General features: G+C 42.7%; 1 long non-coding RNA gene across 2 annotated transcripts in view; it reads right to left on the bottom strand.

Annotated features, from left to right (window-relative positions):
- Nucleotides 1–13,907, bottom strand: part of LOC109264161 (uncharacterized) — a 30,129-nt gene extending 16,222 nt beyond the window's left edge. Inside the window, exons 1-2 of one of the 2 annotated variants that reach the window (XR_002078616.2) lie at nucleotides 13,755–13,907; nucleotides 10,769–11,108 (exon numbers count right to left, since the gene is read on the bottom strand). This is a non-coding gene — a long non-coding RNA (uncharacterized LOC109264161). Of the gene's footprint in view, nucleotides 1–10,768; nucleotides 11,109–13,019; nucleotides 13,366–13,754 lie in introns of those variants that run through there. The other variant, XR_008419405.1, reaches the window with a different exon arrangement.
- Nucleotides 13,908–22,035: the final 8,128 nt, after the last annotated feature.

Genomic DNA, 22,035 nt, shown 5'->3' with positions numbered 1-22,035 from the left:
AGAAGTATTTCATTCTTTTCTAATGGCTGGTGTGGTCATATTAATGCATATAAGAAAGTTGATAGTCATAGATTTAGGGAGTATCTCTAGGTTACAGATGAGGAAACTCTATCACAGAGGTTAAATAACTTGTTCAAAGTCACTTTAGTAAATTGTAGGACCAAAATTCAATGCAGATCTATATGACACTAAAACTCATGCCCTGCAAAGAATTAGAGTAATCCAGAGAGCCATCATATATTATAGTGTTTCTACATAAGCACGTCTTGCTCTTGACTGAGAAACGGGAGGCTACCCTGAAAGACCCATGTGGACCCAATGTACCAGAGTCGCTTTTATGGGTGAGACAACTCATGAAGATGCCCAGAAGCCCAAAGCTCCACCTTCCCATCCCCCACTCCATTACCATGGTTACTATTGCATTACATGCTACTGGGTTATTTAAATGTTCAAGGTCTGGTTCTGGGGATAAAAAAAAACATAAAATTAGCGGCACAAGCACCGGTCATTTCTTACATCATTTCATGTACAATCTTAACTTTGCTGCAAAAATCCGCAGGAAAGAAAATCTCTTGACAGAAAAGCCAAAAGTTCTTTGAGCATATTTTAGCAGTGATTAAGAATCATTTTTTTTAAAGTCGATTCTGGAATGTAAGCCGCTCCCAGCCCTCACCACATTGCAAATTTCTCCAAAGCAAGTATAAGCATTAGGGAATATGGAGTTGGTCTTTCTGTAGGTTTTGAGATTGAGAATGATTTCATTCTTTCCCTGACATTGTGGTAGTCACCAGAAGAGCATGGGTGAGTAAAATAATGTCCTTAGATTGTCATTGAGTGGTGGAAACAAGTAGAAAAAAACCCCAAGAATTATAACAGATTGTTAGTGTTTGCTAAATGTGAAGGGGTTTTACATGATGGTCTTTGAAGTCATACCGCGTGGGTTAGGATCCCAGCTCCACTACTTACTGGCTGTGTGAACTTGGACTTGGCATTTAAACAAGCTGAGGTTTACTTTCCTAATCTGTGACATGGGGGTATAATAGTATCACTCTCATACGGCTGTTTTGAGGATCCAGGAAACAATGCATGTAAAGGCTTAGCACAGTATCTGGTATATTTTATACCAAGTACTCTGAGAATAATCCTGAAACAGAGAAATGTGAAGAAGACCAGAGACTTGGTGAAGGCTTCCTGGAAGAACTGTCGCATGGATGAATTTTGGAGGCTAAATAAGAATTGAAGAGATGGAGGAGGAAGAGGAGCACTAAGGTAAGAAGTGCCAGGTAAGGAAGCACCAGTTAAGTAACGTAAGGAGCGTCACTATAAGAAGACAACAGACACCATGATGTTAGCAGGATGCCGGCTAGGAGGAAGGGAGAGATGAGGTGGAGAGACAGATGATGACATATGTATGGGGCCTGTGAGACATGTTTTATGTCTGTCATTGGGTCTGTAGCAGTGCCCAGCACAATGCTTACGTGTGGATGAGTGAGCGAATGAATGAATGAATGAAATTATATCTTACATTTCTACAGCTGTGAGGGAGTGGTGCTGGAGAAAATCTTTGCTGCCAGCCCCTCCAAATTCTACAAAGATGCTGGGGTGGGGTGATCTCGTGACAATGAGGCCTAGAGAAGGGCAACGATGGGAAGCTGTTAGAACCACACTGCTGGTGCAGGGGGAGAGGTAGTGTCTGTGCCCAGTGGGGGGCGGGTTTGGGAGGAAGAGCTATAGTCATGGGTGGGGACGCAGATACTACCAGACATGCTTCCCCGAAGCAGGAAGGGAAAAGGAAGCTCTAACCTCCATTTCCCACTTTTCTGGCCCATCAGTCTTCTGATGAAGACTCCCACTGGCCAAACCAACTGGAGGTCAGCCCTCAAAGCAGCCCAAGAGTGTTTTGGTTTTTTTTTTCGAAGCAGGACAGAGAAGAAGAGAATGGATGAAGATGAAAAGTGTCAAATGGAGAATAATCACCACAGACACCAAGATCATTAACAGATCTTAAGATGTGGTTGGTCTATTGTGAAGCCTGCTTACTGTGACTTAACTCCAAGCGACGTGAATCCACATTTTAAAATATTGTAACGTGAAACTGGGCCACTTTCTTTCACCATACACAAAAATAAACTCAAAATGGATTTAAGACCTAACTGTGAAACCCGAAACCATAAAAATCCATGAAGAGAGCACAGGCAGTAATTTCTCTGACATCGGCCACAGCAACATTTTTCTAGTTATGTCTCCTGAGGCTAAGGGAAATAAAAGCAAAAATAAACTATTGGGACTACATCAAAATAAAAAGCTTCTGCTCAGCAAAGGAAATAATCAACAGAACTAAAAGGCAACCTAGTGAATGGGAGAAGATACCTGCAAATGACATATCCAACGAAGGGTTAGTACCCAAAATATATAAAGAACTGGGACAACTTAATACCCAAAAACCAAATAATAGAATTAAAATGGGCAGAAGACATAAATAGACATTTCTCTGAAGAAAACATCCAGATGGCCAACAGACACATGAAAAGATGCTCAACATTACTCATCAGGGAAACGTAAATCAAAACTACAATGAGATATTACATCACAGTTGTCAGGATGGTTAAAATTAAAAAAAAAAAAAACACAAGAAACAAGCATTGGAGAAGATGTGGAGAGAAAGGAACCCTCTTGTACTATTGTTGGGAATGCAAACTAGTGCAGCCACTGTGGAAAACAGGATGAGATTCCTCAAAAAGTTAAAAACAGAACTACCCCACAATCCAGTAATCGTACTATTGGATATTTACCCAAAAAATACAAAAACACTAATTCAAAGGGATACATGCATCCCTATGTTTATTGCAGCATTATTTATAAAAGTCAAACTATGGAATCATCCAAGTGTCTATCAATAGATGAGTGGATAAAGCAGATGTGATATACATACACAATAGAATATTATTTAGCCATAAAAAAATGAAATCTTGCCATTTGCAATGACATGGATGGAGCTAGAGAGTATTATGTTATGCAAAATGATTCAGTCAGAGAAAGACAAATGCCATATGATTTCACTCATATATGGAATTTAAGAAACAAAACAAATGAGCAAAGGAAAAAAAGAGGGAGAGAGAGAGAGAAATCAAGAAACAGACTCTTAACTATAGAGAACAAACTGATGGTTACCAGAGGGGAGGTAGGTGGGGGGGGGGGGGGGGGTTGGGTGAAATAGGGGATGGGGATGAAAAAGTACACTTATAATAAAAAAATAATAAATTAAATAAATTTAAAATATAACACAATGATATATCATCAAAGATAAGAATCATAAGGGGACCTGGGTGGCTCAGTCAGTTAAGTGTCCAACTCGATTTCAGCTCAGGTCATGATCTCACAGTTTGTGAGATGGAGTCCCTTGTCAGGTTCTGAGCTGACAGTGTGGAGCCTGCTTGGGATTCTCTTGCTCTCTCTTTATCTCTGCCCCTCCCACTTATATTTGCTCTCTCTCTCAAAATAAATGAATAAACTTAAAAAAAAGAATAATAAAAGCTATCATTAAGAAAAGACAGATTACTTACAAAGTAAAAACAATTAAAATTAAAGTGGACTTTTCACCAAGAAGACTGGATGCCAGGAGACAATGATGAGGTAATACTTCTTAAATGATAAAGGGAAATAATTGTCATATATAATTCTATACCCAGATAAACTATCATCAACAGTGGTGCAAGTGCTGATATGGGCATGGGGAGGGGATGGGCAAAAATCTTTTCCCCCAGATGTACAATAAGTCAGAAAGTTTACTACTCTAAATCTCTTTTGTCTACTATAACAAAATACTTTAGACTGAGTGGTTTAAACAGAACATTCATTTCTCAGTTTTCACAAGATCAACATGCCAGCTGAGGGGTCCCTGGCTGGCTCAATCAGAAGGGTATGTGACTTTTGATCTTGGGGTCATAATTTTGAGCCCTACATTGGGTATAGAAATTACTTAAAAAATTTTTTTAATTAAAAAAAGGGGGGCGCCTGGGTGGCTCAGTCGGTTAAGTGTCTGACTTCGGCTCAGGTCATGATCTCTTGGTTTGTGGGTTTGAGCCTCGCATTGGGCTCTGTGCTGACAGCTCAGAGCCTGGAACCTGCTTCAAATTCTGTGTCTCCCTCTCTCTCTCTGCCCCTCCCCTGCTAATGGTCTGTCTCTCTCTGTCTCTCAATAATAAATAAATGTTAAAAAAAAAAAAAACCTAATATGCCAGCTGATTCAGGTCCTGATGAATACCCTCTTTTTGACTTGCAGATGGCTCTCTTCCTGCCATAGTCTCACATGATGGCAGAAAGAGAAAGGACATTCCCTGGTCTCTTCTGTTTTTTTTTTTTTTTTCTTAAGTTTATTTATTTTGAGAGAGAAAGAATGTGTGTGCATATATGCACACATAAGTGCAAGTAGGGGAGGGGAAGAGAGAGAGGGAGAGAGAGAGGGAGAGAGAGACAGAAAGAGAGAGAGAGAGAGAGAGAGAGAGAGAGAGAGAGAGAGTATCCCAAGCAGGCTCCATGCAGCTTTCCCTTGTGAGATCGACATGGAGCTCAATTTCACCAATGGTGAGATCATGACTTGAGCCAAAATCAAGAATTGGAAGCTTAACTGACTGAGCCACCCAGGTGCCCCCCTGGTGTCTTCTTATAAGGGCACTAATCCCATCATGAGGACTCTATCCTCAAGACCTCAGATAATTGTAATCATCTCTCACAGGCCCCTCCTCCTATGAGTATGACATTGGGAGTTAGGGCTTCAACATATGAATTCTGGGTGTACACAAACCCTCAGTCCATAACACTCCCCCTGCATCTTCAATGAATGAAAGTAAATAAAATACTTCACAGGAAGAAAAAGAAATCCAAGAGGAAGGAGTGAGGCCAGAAACAATGATAAGCCCAGAAACTACGTAATGCACATTGGTAAAAGTCAATAAATATTTGTCGATAAAAGCTAACCAATTTCTGTAAAATAAAAATAAACATTGAACTGCATTGTGTTTTTTAAAAAGGTAGAACTTATGGGGCACCTGGGTGGCTCAGTCGGTGAAGCGTCCAATTCTTGATTTCAGCTCAGGTCATGATCTTACAGTAGGTAAGATTGAGCCCCATCTTAATCTCATGCAGGGAGGCTACACCGAGCCTGTTTGCGATTCTCTCTCTCCCTCTCTCTCAGCCCCTCCCCGGCTCATGCTCTCACTCCCTCTGAAAATAAATAAATAATTTTTTTAAAAAGATAGAACTTCTAATAAAACAATAATAAAAGTGTCTGTATTTTACACCTAATAGATGCTAAATTTAGTTGACCATGGCCTGACTTTTTTCATGGCAGCTATAATGTCCTATAGCCTCAGGCTTTATATAATGAACATATCCATTTTTATGACCAGGTTTTTTTGTTTTTTGTTTTTGGTACATTTATTGATTTACTTTGAGAGAGACAGAAAGAACTTGGGCCCAGAAGAGGGACAGAGAGAGAGAGACAGAGAGACAGAGAGAGGGAAAGAGAGAATCCGAAGCAGGCTCCACACTGTCAGCACAGACCCTGATGCAGGGCTCGATCTCATAAACCGTGAGATCATGACCTGAGCCGAAATCAAGAGTCGGACACTCAACCAACTGAGCCACCCATGTGCCCCATAACCAGGTGTTTTTGTTTTCTTTTTTAAACTTTTATTTGAGAATACGTTTAGACTTACAGAAAAGTTGCACTGACTCAGTTTCCCTATTTTAATATCTTACCTTCCTATGGTATACCTGTCACAAACAAGGAGGCAACATTTTTCCTAATGTCCCTTTGCTGTTCAGGGCCCATCCAGGACACCCCATTACATGTAGTCACTAAGCACAGTCCACACCCAGGGAAAGAAGCTCCCTCTGCTTAAGGGGAGATATCTACACAAACTATTTGGAATTCTTCTGTACAGTATATTTACCTCTTCTCCCTACTTACTTAGTTATTCGATTATTCTCTCATATCAATATGGACTCATGGATATTTATTTTATGCCTTGGGTTATAATCCAGTATTTATTACTCAAATTGTCCCAGGTTTGGCCACTCAGAGCTCTTTTAGGTTGGCTCGTGTCCCTTTTAAGTGGCCCCAATGTTTTGTTTTGGAGCACTTCCTTACCTTCTGCTAATTCAAGATGCTCCAGGCTTGTGTTGCGCCTTCCCTGCCCCAGCCCTAGAATCAGCCATATTTCCACACAGCCTGGTTTCTTTATCACGACTAGCTTTCAAACAACCCCAATGCAAAAAGAAAGCTAAACTCCTATGAGCAGAAGCACATCATTTCCAGTTCCTTTTGACAGCAGAGCTCCGTCCTGTCGCAAAATGTGCTGCTGGTGGGCTAGCCCATGGACAGCACCACTGACAAAACTGTTTTGACCAGCTTTTAAAAATTCAAGATGCCTGGGCCATGCATGCACCTGGGGACTCGGACTGAGGAGGTCTGAGATAATGAGCAGACCCTTTAAGTTCCATAGGTGACGATGACGAGCAAACTGGCTTGCAGACAACATAAACTGGCAGCTTTAAAATGTTTAACCTACTGATGAATGGATAAAGAAATTGTGGTTTATATACACAATGGAATACTACGTGGCAATGAGAAAGAATGAAATATGGCCTTTTGTAGCAACATGGATGGAACTGGAGAGTGTGATGCTAAGTGAAATAAGTCATACAGAGAAAGACAGATACCATATGGTTTCACTCTTATGTGGATCCTGAGAAACATAACAGAAACCCATGGGGGAGGGGAAGGAAAAAAAAAAAAAGAGAGGTTAGAGTGGGAGAGAGCCAAAGCATAAGAGACTGTTAAAAACTGAGAACAAACTGAAGGTTGATGGGGGGTGGGAGGGAGGGCAGGGTGGGTGATAGGTATTGAGGAGGGCACCTTTTGGGATGAGCACTGGGTGTTGTATGGAAACCAATTTGACAATAAATTTCATATATTGAAAAAAAATAATAAAACGCAACACCCAAAAAACAAATAATCCAATTTAAAAATGGTCAGAAGACAGGAACAGACATTTTTCCAAAGAAGACATCCAGATGACACATGAAGATGCTTAACATTACTCATCCTCAGGGAAATGCATATCAAAACTACAATGAGATATCACCTCACACCTGTCAGAATGGCTGAAATCAACAACACAAGAAACAACCGATGCCGGGAAGGACATGGAGAAAAAGGAATTCTTGTGTACTCTTGGTAGAAATGCAACCTGGTGCAGCTGCTGTGGAAAACAGTGTGGAGATTCCTCAAAAAGTAAAAATAAGATCACCCTACAATCCAGCAATTGCACTATTGGGTATTTGCCCAAAGAATGCAAAACTACTATTTCAAAGGGATACATGCACCTCAACGTTTATAGGAGCATTATTTACAATAGCCAAATTATGGAAGCAGCTCAGCCCCATCAACTGAAGAATGGATAAGGAAGGTAGATAGATAGATAGATAGATAGATAGATAGATAGATGTAATGAAATATTATTCAGCCATTAAAAAAGAACGAAAGCTCAGCATTTGCAACAACATGGATGGATCCAGAGAGTATAATACTAAGTGAAATAAGTCAGCTAAAGAAAGACAAATACAATATGATTTCACGCATATGTGGATCTTAAGAAACAAAACAGTGAACAAGGAGAAAAAAAAGAGAGAGAGAAAAACAAATCAAGAAACACTCTTAATTACAGGGAACAAACTGATGGTTACCAGAGAAGAGGTAGGTGGGGGGATGGGCGAAATAGGTGAGGGGGATTAAGGAGTACAGCGGCCATAATGAGCACCAGACGATGTACGGTATTGTAGAATCACTATGTTGTACACCTGAAACTATTATAATATTGTATATTAACTAGAATTAAAATGAAATTTTTTAATTAAAAAATAAAAGTTCAACCTACTTCAAAAAAAATTTTTAAAAATAAAAAAAATAAAATGTTTAACCTTTAATAACCTGTCATTTATCGAGCAACTACTATAGGCTGCATATATGATCTTATGTCATCACCACAACCCTAGAAACTGAAGTTATAATCCAGTGTCAGCAAAGGTTGAGTAACTTGCTCAAGGTCACAGAACCGGTGCGTCCATTTTGACCTGGTTTTAATCAAAGTCGAAGCTTGTGCACAATTCTCTGTCATGTCGCTTGCCACTTAAACGTGTTTCTACAACGTGGCTTGTAAAGGCAAGCGGCACCTCCTCTCCGTTGTTTGCTGGCCATTGGCAACAGTTCACTTTCCACATTTCACAGCCATTTATCCTTTTCCACAGTAGCTGAAATAATGCATTGTGTACAAGTGAGTAGCCAAATAAAATTACCCCAGACTTTGATAAATTTGCTATTAAAGGCTATTTAGTGGAAAGAAGGAAAGCTAAAATAAGACAGAAAGGAGGAGCGCTGGGTAGCTCGGTTGGTTAAGTGTCTGAGTTTCAGCTCAAGTCATGATTTCACAGTTCGTGGGTTTGAGCCCTGCATTGGGCTCCGGGCTATCAGCAAGGTCCTGCTTGGTATTCGCTTCCCCTCTCTCACGTGCTCTCTCTGTCTCTCTCTCTCAAAAATGAATAAATAAACGTAAAAAGAGAGAGAGAGAGAATGGAGAGAGGAATTTGGCTTAAGGTCATCCTAAGAGCAAGGCAAATTTGAGACCCCTAATCATGAATGAGGTTGTAAAATAATGATGTGGGTTTTAAGCTTTTTAAATTCCCTAAAAGGCAACAGATTTAGGGATCAACGAATTATAAAACTTCTAATCTTCCTGGTGAGGATTCTTGACAAAAACAAGGATGTCTATACTACGAGATACAGAGAGACATTGTGTGTATTGCAATGTTTTCTATTGCCGCTTAGCAACTTGCCACTAACTTAAGTGGCTTAAAACAACACCCATTGATTAGCTCACAGTGATCTGTAGGTCAGAGGTCTGGTGTGGCAGCATTAATAAAGGTGTCAGCCAGGCTGAGTTCTTGTCTGGAGACTCTAGGAGAAACTGCCTCCAAGTTCATGGAGATTGTTCAAGGCAGAATCCAGTCCCTTGCGTCGTAGGACTGAGGATCCTGTTTCCTTGCTGGCTGTCAGAGGCAACCTGCACACCATGACACACGACCCGGCCCCCTCTCGGTCACGCTTCCAATTTCTCTGACTTCCCTCTTTCTGACTTCCAGATCCTGAGGTCGGGCCTACCCATTGATCTCCCTCTCTTTAAGTCAGTTGATTTGGGATTAATTACATCTGCAAAATCCCTTCACAGCAACACCTAGGTTGGAGTTTTATTGAATAACTAGGAAAATATGTGTTTACACCAGGGGCCAGGAATTTGGGGGAATGTCTTAGAATTCTGCCTACGACAGCAAACAGAAGGGGGTGACAGAATCACGAAGCAAAATCATTTTGTTTTCATCTCTCTGTCTGCCGCCTTTATTAATAATACTGTATTTCTTTCCCTTTTCTCTCAGTCTCCTCTAACCAAAATGTTATCTGAGTTGAGTTTTACATTATAGATAATACTGAATTGTAAAACTGAAATGCCTTTGAATGCATCCAGCCCTGGGGTTTTCCAACCCTTCTGAGATCAGTGGGGATTTCCCTGTTTCACAAGATGGAGGACGGGAAGGGAGAGGCAGCTACGTGCTGCCCTGCCCTCCCTTCGAGGAGTCCTGATGAACCCCAGGATAGGACCCACTGTACCAGACAACCAACACAGCCTCGAGAGACCCACGTCGACTGGTTGGGGACCCCCGAGTGCTCCTTTCCATTGGATCTGAGAAGGTCATGCACAGGCCATTTGTGGGCATTAAGGACAAGGAACTGGGCTCTTCTCCCTCCAGAACAGCATGGCTCCAACTTACCCTAGGGTTTGTAATTCGTACCCAGTGCTGATATGTACACAGTATTGCTGCACTTGAAAGAAAAAAGAAAAGAAAAGAAAAGAAAAGAAAAGAAAAGAAAAGAAAAGAAAAGAAAAGAAAAGAAAAGAAAAGAAAGAAAAAGAAAGAAGGAAGGAAGGAAGGAAGGAAGGAAGGGAAAAAGGAAAGAAGGAAGGGAGGAAGGAAGAGATTTTTTGTTGTTACATGGTTCTTGATGTATGTATTTTCCCCCCTGCTTGTTACTAGACTATAATTTTTTGAATTCCCACCCCTGTATCCCTGTACCCCTGAAGAAACCCCATCAGAAAATTTAACAATGCTCGTTTTGAGACAATTGAGGGCTGCATGTGTTTTCTCAAAGCTTGATAAACCTTTAGAAGTTGTTGGACAGAATGGGGAGGCCCTATCCAGACCAAATGAATCAGGATTCCTGCTGAGGATTGTGCCGTCACAAACTCCTTCCCCAGGGGACATTTACACTTGCTAAAGTTTGACCTCAACTGATTGCGAGTTTAGATAAAATTCTGTGAAATAATGGATGTGGATCTGCTTGGTACCGGTTTGCTCCTTAATGGGCAATTCTTTTAAAAAATGCTACGCAAAAAATTCCATATATATGATCAATATCAAATTCAGATAGCCTACCTTTAAAAATGGCACAACACACCCGGGAGACCAGAAAGTAAGGTCACCTGATGCACATTCATGTAGGGTTCCTGTGGATCTGCAGCGAGTATATTTGCTAACTTACGGCGGCATGCTGTCTAGTCAATAATTAGCAGCCTGTTAGGAATCCTATAATCGCAGCACACAATTGTGACAGTATTCAATGCTCATTATGTGTTAGAACATTTATCCCACTCACCTTTTCTCATCGATGTATCCGAGAGAAGGCAGTTTTAACAAGAAGCCGATCTTATGGACTTGAACAAACAAACAGTTGAATAGTTCAGAGTGAAGATGAATAATTTCAGCCTCCGGATCCTGAAAAACTGGAAGGTGAGCTCTCCAAGATGAAATAATTAATGATTTTTGGAGGAGCCCATTGCAAAGATACCCAAATATTGCAAAACATGCCATCTGTGTTCTTCTTCCCTTTGCTACAACACCCTCTGTGCTCCAACAAAAATAAAATAAATGAATAGACTTGATGTTGCACCTGATACGAAGTTCTGACTCAGCCCCATTGTTCCAAATGTTAATACCTGATAAAGAGACATAAAATAGAGTTCATTAAAAGTCTATTCAGTATAGTATAATACAAAGTATAAACTGAAAGACGTTTATTTTATTCTTTACATGGTTTGTCATATAGTGGTTCAATAATATAAAGTTGCATTTGTATAAGTTATTATCAGTAATAGCGTATATTAAAGGCACATAAATTTTCAATAATAAAAAGAAGATCCAGTAAAACTTGAGCAAAAGATTTGAACAGACCTCTCGCCAAAGAAATAAAGAGAGGCAAATGTGTTCAACATCGCTAGCCAGGAAAGACATGTGAACTAAGACCAAATGAGATACTACTATATACCCATTAGAATGGCGAATAAAAGTTTTTAAAATTGACTTTATTATATGCTAGACCTCAAGTCTGGACTTGTATTAAAAAACGCCTGACGTTACTAGGTGTTGGTGAGGATGTGGGGAAGCTGGAATTCTCATTCACTGCTTAATACGACGGAACTTTATTCTCTTACAGATCTGCAGGCCAGAAGTCCAACGTCAAGGTGCAGGCAGAAAGGCTCTCCCTCGGGAGGCTCTGGCAGAGAATCCTTCATCTTCCAGCTTCTGGTGCTTCCAGCTTCTGGTGTTCCCTGGCTTGTGGCTGCCTCTCTCTTGTTGCTCTCCTCCACGGGTCTACCTCTAAACGCCCCCCGCCCCTCCCTTATGAAGACATAGGAGTTGGCCCTCAGGGCCCATCCACATAATCCAGGACAAAGCCCTCCTCTTGATCCTTAACCCAATCACATCTTTTGCCACATGAAGTAATTTTCATAGGTTCTTGAGCCCACTACACAACCCAAATGTCCATCAACTGGCGAATGGAGAAACAGATGGTGATATATACGTGCCATGGAATATTACCCAGCCATAAGAAAGAACCAGCTCTTGATAAATGCCATCACCTGGATGCATTTCAAAAGCACTCTGCTAAGTGAACGAAGCCAGATTCAAAAGGCTATAAACGGTACGCTTCCATTTATCTGATATTCTGGAAAAGGCAACGCTGTAGGGATTGAAACCTGATCAGTGGTTGCCAAGAGCTGGAGGCGTATGAAGGGGCTTGACTTCCAAGGGACACAGAGAACTTTTAGGGGTGATGGACACGTTACATATATTGCTTATGGTGCTGGTTATGTGACTACACACATTTCAAAACTCATGAAACTGCGCATTTAAAATGGGTGAATTTTATGTTATATAAAGTTGACCTCAATAAACCCACTTTTAAAAGGCCTATCCGTGAAATTTTGATAATTTCTTGCATTTAATCTGTGATTTTTTTGAGCTCCTGATAATGTTCTGACAGGGTGTTATAATTTTTCATGTTGTTCTGCAGTTTTGCTTTGTTTTTCAAGTTTGGAAAATTTCCTTCCCTCCTCCGGTGTCTCCTCCTTAGAAAACATTATTGGCCACTGTGACAAAGGTAAGTAAGAAGAATTCTATACCAAGATCTCATCTCTCAAGTGATATGGAAACCCTCTGTTTCTGGAATGTCTTGTAACTCCCCCAGTCCTGGGCATTTCTTCCCCAGACACCACATCCATCTGGTTAATTTATGGGCCCTCATCTCTCTCCATCTAGATCCCTACTCCACAGTGACACCAAAATTACCTTCCCAAGAACCAAATCTGATCAAGTAATTTTTAGGCTTAAGAATAATTTTTGCTCTCTTTCCCCCTGTAAAGTAAATCCATATGCTATGCCAGTTAGAACTCTTTAATAATAACCTCTTAGACTCATCTTCCAACCTCATCACCCACCACCTTCCATAACGTACCCTCTGTGCTTCTGGCGTGTGAACCTCTTACTCTTGTATACACTGCATTTCATATTTCCGTATTTTTGCTTATATTCTTTCTGGTTCCCCGTATTTCGTCCCAGCCGCTCACTTCATCAGACGCTGACTGGCGTGGGCCTCAGGCCACTATCCATCTCTGAACCAATCATTGTGGCAAAGGGATGAGGGTCCTCTGATGGTTTGTACCAGCGACTGTCAATGCCACTGCACGTGAGAGTCACCCCACACTCCAGGGATTGCCATCCAGTTGCTATTGGAGTTTCTGGGCGTCAGAGATCCTTCCCAGGCGATTCTAATGTATAGCCAGGCTTGTGAACCACTGGCTTGGGCCAACCCAAAACAGTTATAAGAGGCTGCCACTCAACGGGGCAGGTGTGGCTGGATACCCAGAAGGTAGCCACGATGCCACCTACCAGCAGCACACTGAGTTGCACGGCTGTGCTCTGTTGCTGTGGCAAATGCCTCCTGAGGAGTGCTACCCTGAATTCGGTAACACTTTAAAATAATTTTTTTAACGTTTATTCATTTTTGAGAGACAGGGCATGAGCAGGGGAAGGGCAGAGAGAGACGGAAACACGGAACCTGAAGCAGGCTCCAGGCTCTTAGCTGTCAGCACAGAGCCCAACGCGGGGCTAAAACCCACGAAACCGTGAGATCACGACCTGAGCCGCAGTCCAACACTTAACCCACGGAGCCAGCCAGGTGCCCCTAAAATAATTTATTAGTCTGAACCCCTCCATAAATTTGAAAACAGCACTATTTTCTGGACATTCATTTGGTTTCATTTACAGGTAATGTTTGGTGAGCATATGCATCCGGGGATTACCTGTCAACAGTTCCTGTGGCCTTTGTCCATTGGATGGGAACCCCTACCTTCATGCACCAGATGCCAGCTTTCATAGGCCTCCTGTAGGGATAAGGGACCTGACGGTCAAGGTAGGTATATGGGTCATCAATAGAGATGAAGAGGGCTAGGCACTTCCCCTGCCCTCCCCGCAACACACACACACACACACACACACACACACACACACACACACACACACACACCCACCCACCCACCCACCGGTGAAGTAGGAAAGGCAGCTCGGGAGCCCACCTACAGCGCAAAGGTGAGGAGTGGAGAGCTAGGTGAACCAACTGGGCATCATCACACCCACTTTTGTTTAAACTATTTCCCAGCCTGCCCGCCCCCTCACTTCATTCTTTCTTTTCTTATGGCCAGGGAACTAAGAATGCAGTTTCCTCAAAAAACGTTCTAGAAAAGCCCATCCCGAGCGCGCCCCTGACTAGGTGGCTATCGCAAGGCAGTGATCGCGGTGCGTCTACACGGCCTTTCTTGGGACCCCTTAGCGGCCTCCCTTTGGCCCCAGCCGCGGGAGGGCTGCTCCCCCCCCCACCCCGCCCCGCGCCGCGCCGCCCCGCGCCGCGCCGCCTTCCCACCGGCAGAGGCGGAGGACCCCCTGCGGGGGATCCCGGAGAAGCCCTCGCGCAGCCCCGGACCTCCCCGTGGGAACGCGCCCGCGGCCGCCCTCCCCCGGGCCCGTGCCGCGCCCCTCCCCGCCCCCGGGGCCCGGAGGCGCGGCCTGTGATCGCGTTCCAGGCAGCAGGCGGGCTCCCGGGCCGGGCGGGCGCCTGTGATCTGCGGCCAGGGAGCGCGCGCGCCGAGCGTCCCCGGGCGCCCGCCTGTGATCGGCCGCCAGACGCGGCTCCGGGCCCGCGCCCGATGCTCTCGCCCGAGGTGGCCCCGGACAAAGGGACCCCGGCGCCGCGCTCAGGCCGCCGGCCACGGTGTGCCGCGGCTCCCCGGAGGCCTCGTGCGCCCACCTGCGCCACGACATTGGCCACGTCCGGCGAGGGCCCCCCTCCCCAACCTTCGCAGCAGGGATCCCTACTGTCCGCTCAACGTCCGGACAGAGCGAGGGGGGAGGGGGACACCCAACCCCAAGCCACACAACGCCACACAACACGGCCCTTGGCTGCTTGTCACGTGCGCGAGAAAAGAGAAAAAGGTGGCTTCGTGCCTCCTTGCGGTCAGCAGTGCCTCTGCTTTCCCGGGCCGGGGACCAGTTGGAGGAAGACCTCTCCGGCGTGGTATTCTAGTTAGCGCAGGGTGATTCTCAGAACAGGTGTGAATCGTGTAGCAAGAAAGAAACATTTCTCCCATAAACGACTCCCTGTGCAATCTCAAAGCAGACAAAAGCCTCACATTAGCATAGGTTGTGCAAAGCCACCTGTTCAAATAACTCAGGCAAATAGAGAAAAACAGCCTCGGAAGAAGAAAAGAACACAAACCAGTGCAAATACTTGAACACAAGTCTAAGGATTAAGCTTCCTCGGAGTAACAGGCAGGAATGGGGAGAGGAGTTTCCCATTTGTAACACAAACTTGCAGGAGTTATTTTTAGCAGCCTATTCGATCCCATTAGATGGGGAGATAGCTTTTGCAGCCTTGTCAAAATAAAAATAGGGGAGGAAAATCCAGTCTGCTCTAATCCAGCAAGCGTTTAGGTTTGGAACTCGTGATTTCAGGCAATGAGTGAGCAGATATGATATTGTTACCAAATCATAGCTAGGCCCTGGAGAGACTGCATGTAGGGTTGTTACTGCCTGCTTACCTCCCAAGAAAACAAAAACACGATTTCATCAGCATTAATTTTCAACATTTTTGAAATGTTATTTTTACATTTGTTGTGTGGTGTAAGAGAAAAGCGGGGGAAGGAGTGGAACACTGCAGGGAAAGGAGCCAAGAGAAACTCCATTTGGGGAGAGTGGGTGGGAGATCAAAGGTGGTGGTGGCAGAGCTGGGGGAGGACCAGGGCCCCGCACTGTGGGAACAGAGCCCATTGATGCAATGGGAACACGGGCAAACAAGGGGCCAGAACCACCCTTAGACGGGGCAAAAGGCATCTGGTGCTGACATGGCCAGTCCCCATGGGATGAAGCGTCTTGAGAGCCAAGGGGACACAGCCACCCAGGGCCCGTTCCCTCCGGGGCTCGCTACCCCGGTGTGGTCCACAAGCCAGCAACCTCAGCATCACCCGGAAGCGTGTGCAATGCAGGCTCTGCTGTCTGATCTATAACATGTTAGCAAGATTCCCAAGTGGATTTTACACACATTAAAGATCCAGAAGCACTGGTCTAGACCACTCAGGGCAGCCAGGATGCTGGAATGGCCCCACCCCCAATGGCTCCCGCCCACTTGAAGGAAGCCCTGCGTGGCCCTGTTGCCGGCGTCCATCCTTGAAAGGGTTACATCATCAGACAGCACTGGTGTGAGAGTAGCCCTGGGCCTGGGAGGCCTATTTGCCAGGGGAGGGATGGGTGGGCAGAATTGCCTGTGCCATCTGGGGTGTCCTCACTTGTGCAGATGAGGCTTTCCCAGGTGTGGGCTGTGGGCATGGGCCAGCTCTCCCCACTTCCACATTTCAGCCCAGAACCCTGAGAACCCAAGAATTCCAAATGTGACTGAGGCCTTCCAGGTGGTTCTGAAGGATTATCAAGGTGGAAGGACAAAACATATTTTACTGAACGTTTTGTTAGCGCGATTGTAGCCTTACCTATCTAGACATGAGATATGTGGGCCTCCATTTGTTCTCTTGCTCTGGGCTGGAAAATAGTAGGAATGGGTCCTGCCAGGAGTAGACACTTTCTACATTAAGGCAGAAAAAAAAAAAAAAACCACAGAGAAATGATTGATATAAATAGCACACTTAGTATATAAATACACATCTCCAATCAGTGATCTAAAAGTTTGAACTACATCTTGAATTTTTTTGATGTTGAGATGCAGGTGACAGTTGTTTGCCTGAAACAAGGTTCAACTTGTTCAACTAGTACTCAGTATGAAAGCCATTCATTCTTTCACCTGACACTGATTATTCTAGTATGGTCCAGAAGCCATGTGTAGCCAGGCTCTGATAAAAGAGGATTGCTGCCCTCAAAACCTCCCTTGGCACCTTAGGGAGGCAAAGACCTCCCTTTACTAAGCAAGCCTGGTTTCTCATGTTCCTTCTCCCCAAAATGATGAACTCGAACTCAAATCCTACAAGATCCTTGAACCAACTTTGACCCAGAGTGGATTTGAGGGATAATTCAGCTTAATAGGCAAGACAGGCAGGTAGGTGGTGGTCCAATCCGGCTACACACAGTGAAGCCGAATTCAATTGCTTATGTGTTATATAGGATGTTGGCAATTTCCTCATTGTGTTTGACATTATGCAACATGATTGTTGAAATATCTTTATTGGTGAAGTTTCTGTCATGTTTCCTAAGGATGAGCCCTTCCCTTCCAGGTGAGTCACAAACACCACTTCCTCAAAATCATGTCTGGTATATCCATTGCTTCTTCTATTAGGGAGAAAGCAATATGGTCAACTCACCTTAAAGTATTCGTGACTTCACAGTTAACACCTTCACTAGAATACAGGATCTCATTTTTTAAAAGGACCTCAAAGAAAGAGCACAAGGTATCCATACAAATGAATCACCGATGATGGCCCTTCAAGCACCCGTGGAAAACATCTTTTGGGTGGAGGATTTTCCCAGGGCTCCTTCAATCCCAGTACATGGGTGGGCACCTGGTCTACCTTCTCAAAAACCTAGCTTTGAAGGCAGGCTCCAGGCACCAATGAAATCAATATGGTGATATCTTTGTTAGGTAAGGGGTGGCTACTGCTGACTTCAATACAGAACTAGTTCTCAAAAAGGCTGTACTATCTCTATCCAAAGATCAATCGTCAGGAAACTCTTTAAGCTGGAATCATGTTCTACTTAGTGGGAGAGGGAACAAAGCTGAGAAAGCAATGAAGAGAACCCAAAGCTACCTACAGACAGGTAACCTGTCCTTCTTCATTGATGGCACTTGTTGATGTCCAGCCACGGACCTTATGGCTGAGCTGGCTTGTTGATACAGTCTACGTACCCATCCTCTCCCCTGGAGCCCCCCTGCTTGAGAAAGACTTGAAAGTCCGAATTCCACCAAAACAAGTCATTGTCTTAGGGTCCTAGTCATCGTCCGCATTTTTGCCCTGAAACATATAAATCAAAAGCTCGAACATTATTGCAATATGGGGAAACGCCAAGTTTCTTGGGGAAGTTTGCCTAAACATTTCTCTTTGCCCGATAATTTGATTTTAGGTGCCTCCCCACAAGACATGTGGTAGCAAATTTAGACCCATTGTGTAATTTAGAAGCCAAAATGTCAGTAAAACCTAGATGTGAAACATGGCAGACCATTATTTTTGCCGTTTGGATGTTGCATTGACAAAATAGGTTGAGTTCATCACCATTAACTTGGTTTTCTCCCTACCCCTTTCACGGTGACATTTATGTCTTTATAAAAAAGACTTCATGGTTTTAGAAATGGATGGCTATCTGTCCTAAAAGTGTCGCTCAAAAATTGTTTTCCAATGCAAATGAAGTCTAGTACTCACGTGACCTGTACTTTTATGGGAATACGTTGGAATTTTCAAACTGGCCAGATGTTGCTAGAGAAGGAGGACACCGGAAAGATATGTAGACCATGGTACAAAATGTTTCTAAGGAACCCATACAACTCATGAGCTAACGGAGTATCTGATGTAAAGATATTGAAGCTAGGAGCATCTGTGTGGACAGTAAGACATTATTCATAAATAAAATATAAACTCGCTATCTTAACTGTAAGAGGCACTAAGGCTTCTCTTTACAGAATTTCTGTACCTTAAAATTAACCCATATTGAGGGTAATTTGGAGGACAAAAATAAAAAATGAAAATAAAAATCAGCGATAATAAACCAGTCAGAAATATCTATTGTTAACATTTTGATTATTTGATTTCAGTTTTATTTTTAATTTCAGAGTTTTAAAGATACAAATGTGCTTCACAAAAGTGTTATCAATTAGATAATGTTTCTCATTTCATATTAAATAATGAGTATTTACTGATATCGTTAAATTATCTTTGGAAAGACTATTTTATTGAAGAAAAACTATAAATATTTAGTAAGAGAAATCAAATTTCCATTGGACTGTAAAGTGACCAGAGATGTTCATCTGTTTTGTGAAATCAGACATCCTTATTTCTCAGCATGATTTCAAATTGCCAAAGTGAACTTTCTTGAAAATGGTTTTCTATTTGAAGGAAAGGAATTCTAGAGTGAATATCCTTCTCTTGTGTGCACATGTGTTGGCTTCGGTTACTACATTTACAAGTAGCGTCAGCATAGCAATGACATTTTCTTATCGAGTTCACTGGTGGCAGAATCAGATCAGTTAAACCAGATCTTCAAGAAAACTAACGAAAAGGAGTTAGTTTATTTTCAGATCAAGAAAATGCAGACCAGAATAAGCTTGACTGGTACAACTCCAGATAGAAATATCTACGTATCACAGGAGACAGAGAGCCTTCTGGAAAAAATGAATTTACGCCAGGACACATGGTTTGGAATCATCCACAGTGCTTCTGTTGAATGGCAATGAAGAGCACTTTGTGTCGCAACTGTCCGTGCAGGTCCCGGGCATCCACTCCTAATTGCTCTTCTGTTATTGACAGAACGGCCACTCGGAACTCAGGGGGTTCCCCCAGGCGGCCGCCCCCTCCAACAGTGGAGGGCATGACAGTCCTGGAAATTTGGCCCATCAGTGAGTCTGCCTTTGACATCACTGTATCCTTAAAACGTCACAGAATGCTGTATCCTGCCTACGTGAAAAATAATTTGGTTAGTGGGGGGCACCTTGACTGCGGGGAAGGTGGGCTTTCACTTCAAGCTGGATTTTGGTGTTTTTTATGGACGGCTTAGAGCCAACTCTTGCTTATCCGAATGTGGAGATTTCACTTTGTGGTTGAGCTGGGGGAAGGTTTTTTGTTTTTGTTTTGTTTTGTTGTTGTTGTTTTAACTTTTTATTTTGAAAAAAAAAATTGTATCTACATAAAAGTTGCAGTAATAGTACAATGAATCCCGTGGAATTCACATTTTTAAATAATTTGCTTTCTCCCTTTCGGGAAACATAGATACATAGACATATCATTTCTGATCCAGGATGATATAACAAATATATAATACAGTATAATATATAACATATATATAATCCTTTTTACTGAACCGTTTGAAAGTAAGTTACAGACCCCATAACCCTTTACTGCTAAATACATCAGTGTGTATTTCTTGAGAATAAGGACATTCTCTTAAGTAACCATGGTATGAATCAATTCAGGATATTTAATATTGATACGCTATTATCTACTATGCAGTTCTCATTCCAGTTTTACCATTTATCACAGTACTGTCCTTATTGAAACTTTTTTAAATCCAGGATCACACAATGCATTCGTCATATCTTTGCAGTTTCCGCTTAAATATGAAATACTTCCTCAACCTTTAATTGTCCTTGACATTTTTAGCATACAGGCCAGGGGCACCTGGCTGGCTCTGTCAGTGGAGCATGCAACTCTCGATCTCAGGGTTGTGAGTTCAAGCCCCACGTTGCGTGTACAGATCACTTCAAAAAAATTAAAAAAAATAAAGAGCACAGGCCAGTTGTTTTGTCGAATGTCCTCAATTTGGGTTTGTCTGTCTGTTGATTTGATTTAGGTTATACTTGTGTTTTCTTTTGTGGAGAGGCAGAAATACCACAGAAATTATGCCTTGTCATCACTGCCTCACCCACCCAGAGACAAGGGTGTCACTTGGTCCATTACTAGCAATGTTAACTCTGATCACGTGGTTAGGGTGGTGCCTGCCAGATTCTTCCACTTTAAAAAGATACAATTCCTCCCTTGTGAACCAATTCGTCTGGGAAGATATTTTCAGTCCATGAAAATGCCCTACCCCTTTCCGCAAAAAAAACCATTCACCCTATATTCACTTATCAGCCAATGTTGGGCTTTGTCTGATTTCTGACAGTGATGGCTGCAACGTGGTACTTTTTCTGTCCATCCTCCTACATCTATTAGTTGGTATTTCACTGCGAAAAAGAGCTTTCCCTTTTATCTACCTATCACCTATCTTATTAGAATCAGTTTGGACTCATGGACTTTTAAAAAGCCACGGTGTTATAAAACTTAACTTTAAAAATCCTCAATCCTCTGTGGACTGTTCCTTTCTTATAGCACTCTTAACATGATATAAACTCTGTCTCACAGAGACTCATTTTAATTTTTGTCTAGGTAGCTTGCAAAATTTAATTTAAAAAATGTTTTTCACGTAATGCCCTCCAAAATTAAATACGATTAGCTTTTGGATCAAACACTGTTTTGGAATACCCAAAACTTCCATCTATTGGGATGGATAATTGAGTTGGCGAGTTTTAGGAGTATGCTTGCTGAATGAAAGACTGAACTTAGAACCATCCAATGTAAGCTTTCTGTAAAACATTCGTAGTGTATCTACGTCTTGATCTTGGTTCTTCTTAAAAAAATCTTACAATCCCAATGTTGACCCCCAAGGCAAGTTAGATGGGCCAGGAGTATACATGGAGGTCTTATAGGGCTGGGACATGTTATTCCTTTTATTAATGTTATTTTTAAGTTCTAAAATCAAATAAATCATATGTTTGTAACTGTTTTTCAACACAGACTGCTGTTTTAGTTTTTTGGGGGAAATGAGGTTATTTTCCTTAGCAACATTAGATTTAAAAAGCAAAAGCTCAGTTAATCCATATTCTGTTTTTGAAGAGAAATCAACAGCTTACACATAAAACCTTAAGTTCTTCAAAGGATTTTTCAAGTGGCCTGGTGTGTCCCCGGGTACCTTCTCCAAGCCCATGCTGTAGATTCAAGGATATAGTGGGTATAAACACAAGCACAGTGTTATTTTTTAAAATATCTTTTTAGGGGCGCCTGGGTGGCGCAGTCGGTTAAGCGTCCGACTTCAGCCAGGTCACGATCTCGAGGTCCGTGAGTTCAAGCCCCGCGTCAGGCTCTGGGCTGATGGCTCGGAGCCTGGAGCCTGTTTCCGATTCTGTGTCTCCCTCTCTCTCTGCCCCTCCCCCGTTCATTCTCTGTCTCTCTCTGTCCCAAAAATAAATAAAAAACGTTGAAAAAAAAATTTAAAATATCTTTTTAGACTAAGGAAAAAACTCTTAGCTTTGAGCAAGAATTTATTTTTAACTTTTTAGTGTTATTA

Source organism: Panthera pardus, unplaced genomic scaffold (assembly GCF_024362965.1).
Source record: "Panthera pardus isolate Hobbes unplaced genomic scaffold, ASM2436296v1 HiC_scaffold_1, whole genome shotgun sequence".
NCBI classification, from domain to species: Eukaryota; Metazoa; Chordata; class Mammalia; order Carnivora; family Felidae; genus Panthera; species Panthera pardus.
This window is presented reverse-complemented; position numbering and strand designations above follow the sequence as displayed.